The sequence below is a fragment of the Brassica napus genome, chromosome C1 (genome assembly GCF_020379485.1).
Source record: "Brassica napus cultivar Da-Ae chromosome C1, Da-Ae, whole genome shotgun sequence".
In the NCBI taxonomy this organism is placed as follows: domain Eukaryota; kingdom Viridiplantae; phylum Streptophyta; class Magnoliopsida; order Brassicales; family Brassicaceae; genus Brassica; species Brassica napus.
In genome coordinates, this window is record NC_063444.1 from 9,794,923 (window position 1) to 9,798,355 (window position 3,433).

General features: G+C 32.3%; 1 pseudogene; it reads left to right on the top strand.

Annotated features, from left to right (window-relative positions):
* On the top strand, nt 1–2,225 carry LOC106374044 (annotated as a pseudogene).
* Nucleotides 2,226–3,433: the final 1,208 nt, after the last annotated feature.

Sequence of the window (3,433 nt, forward strand, 5' to 3'; positions counted from 1 at the left end):
TTCTTGGTTGAAAAAGCAATAATATATTAAAATCTCATTTTTCATCATTAAATATATTATTTTGTAGGATGAAAAATAATGATGATGTATTACTAATTGTCTACACAAACTATATTAATCATGATTTTAGTTTATAACTGAAACAAACACCACATAATCAACAGAAATAAAGATTTGACCTAAGATAAATGAAAGCAAGATACTGATAGAAAGTATTTTTTATTATCAATAACATCGCGGAATGGCAAATTTTTAACACAAATTATATGTAAGAAGTTATACAAATGATAAAATTTGAAAACCACAAATTATGAAGTCATTCCGCGTAATACAGTGTTTATATGTTATAGTTTTGCAACTAGGCAATGTTTATCTATTATCTGAATATAATAGACTAAGATTTTCTTGTTGGATAAATTATTAACATAATGATTATATACTACAAGTAATGTCATGGTTCCCCACTCTTTTCAAGCCATGATTCTTCGCCCATTCATCTTTACCATCACAATTTTTCTATACCTTGATATTTTGTTGTGTATTATGTTTGGGAAATTATATATTTGCGAATGTATATCCATCGAGGCGCTTTCCATCAAACGGAAGAAGAGCTTCCCTCATATTTGTTTCCCTCACATAAAAACTAAAAAGCGAGAGTCTCTTTAATCTTCAGGTACTATTGATCTTAATGAAAACTTTTTTATATTCTTCACGATAAAAATCATTTATACCACAAATGTTATAGGATTCATGTCTTATTTGATAGTTGTAATTTTGTCTCATATGTTAAATTAAGTATTCTTAACTTTAATAGTAACTTAGCTTACTAGCGTTCCTATGTTAATGAGATGGATCATAGATTGTTGAAGTTTGAGTGTTCATAAATTAAATCTGTATCCATGGGATAAACCATCATATCCATACTTTCCTTGCTTTCTTTCTATATATGTTTTCTACTTTTCTTATATTCTTTATCAACTACTGAAACTTATTTATTATTTTCTTACTTTTGTAATAGATAGGGAATAGTGCTTGTATTGAGCTTCTTACAGTAGAAATAAAACTTTGATAAGCATTTTGGAGTTGGATTGTGATCTTCTCCATCAACATTCAGCAATGGCAATGAAGATGAAGGGCATCTACAAAAGCTTCAAAATGGTCTCTCAATTATTTGGTATAATTTTTACCATATTATCAGTTACTTCTAATCTTATTAAACTACATTAACTAATCTATCAAACTTTCTCGCAACGTTATACCATATAATCAAATTTTATAAGTTCCAGCCATGAAACAACTTGTTCAAATTAATCTTATGATATAAACTAATAAAAGTCTAAATTTCTTAAGTTCAAGTCTTCCCCAAGCCAAAATCATTTTCCGGTTCATTCTCTTAGCCATTATAGTCCATGTTACGTTATTCATTCATGGGAGCATTCAATTATATCTCAGAGATGTTTAATGTGATGAAATTATTTATTAAAGAAAAAGCATATAATTTGGTCAACAGTTGTGAAAGAACGAGACATGGAAATTGGACACCCAACAGAAGTAAAACATGTGAACCATGTTGGCTGGGAGGTATCCTCTGGCAGTGCACCTGCTTGGGTAAGCTCTGTACTTTTTATTTTTTCTGTCAATAGTGATATTTAGTTTCTGCTGATGTTTATTTAAAATTGAAATCCTTTTGGTGGGTGAAGTTAAGTGAGTTTAAGGCAGAAGCGGAGCCTTTGTCTCCAATACCATCATCTTTTTGTCACGCAAGCAATTCGAAGTCTTTATTGACCACTTCTTCATCCACTGGTAATATCTTTATTTTTGCATAAAATTAGTTCAGTGTAAGAATTCTAGTAAGAGTTTTAATCAATGGGATTCAATATTTATATTTCTGTTAAAATGCAGATTTTGATCAGAGATCAAGCCAACCAGTTATATCAGTTAGGCCAAGGGATGTGCCTCCCATTCCAGTAGGTCTATCCAAGATTCAAAGTAAGAGCAAGAATAGGAGAAAGTATTCATCTTCAACATCATCACCAAATCCAAGTTACCATCTCCAAAATCTTCAAGATCAACGGGTATCTAAATATTCGTTCAAATCAATGACATGTCGGTCAAACTCTAATGCTTAAGGGCTTTTTGCAAAAGTGACTCAAAACTTGGAGTCAAACAGAAAACTAACCTTTTCTTTTGACTCCTTTTTTTTTTTGAGATTTTAATCCCACACCTGCAGTTTATCTACGAAAATGCCATTAACATTTTTTTTTTTTCTTTTCGAAAATGGCTTCTTTACTGTCTCAACCTCATCTTCTTCAAGTATTTACAATATTGCCACTGCAATGAATAGTGGCAACAACCTTGTACGAACTGTTTGGAGCTTTTAATGCCCTTTAATGCACGTAAATCTCTTTACACTCTCTCTGTTTCAATTGTTATGAACTAAAAACAACATTTCTTTCACTTTCTCTCTATATTCATCCAAAAAACTCAAGCTTTTGATTCAAAATATGGGCTATGGTTGACAGAGCCATATTTCTTTCGTTTTGACTTACGGTTGCTTTCGTTTGAGGTTCTGGGTGGTTGGAGAAGACCCTGTGTGCAAACGAAGTCATCTCACCTAGTTTAAGGTACGAATTTGAATTTTTTTTCAAGATCTGTTCGCGTAGAAGACTTACTAGTAAGTCATCTGTATGTAGAAGACTTACTGATGAGTCTTCTGGTCAAACGGACGACTTAAATTAAGTCGTCCAGCTTTGTTTGTTAAAAAAAACACTCCAGACGACTTATATATACGTCGTCTACGAGAAACGGGCTAGTTTTGCATTTGACCGAATCGTGTCAGATCTTTGACTATTTCTGGACGACTTATAATTCAGTCGTCTCTGGGAAAGTTAAAATTTCAATATTTTATGAAAACTTGACGACTTACGTGTAAGTCGTCCTAGGTTAGTTTTGTAATTGAAAAATAAAACTTCATAATTTAACTTTAACCAGACGACTTAATATAAAGTCGTCCCTCCAGAAGACTTAATTTAAAGTCGTCCGGGGAAAGCAAAGTCGTCCAGAATTTTTCCCAATTTTCTGGTCAAACCTTGCTTATCCCGGACGACCTTAAATTAAGTCGTTTAGCTGGACGACTTTCATCTAAGTCGTCTGGAGAAAGTTAAATTTCAAGTTTTATTTTTCAATTACAAAACTAACCTAGGACGACTTACACGTAAGTCGTCAAGTTTTCATAAAATATTGAAATTTTAACTTTCCCAGAGACGACTGAATTATAAGTCGTCCAGAAATAGTCAAAGATCTGACACGATTCGGTCAAATGCAAAACTAGCCCGTTTCTCGTAGACGACTTATATATAAGTCGTCTGAAGTTTTTTTTTTAACAAACAAAGCCGGACGACTTAGAATTAAGTCGTCCCTTTTAATTTTCAAT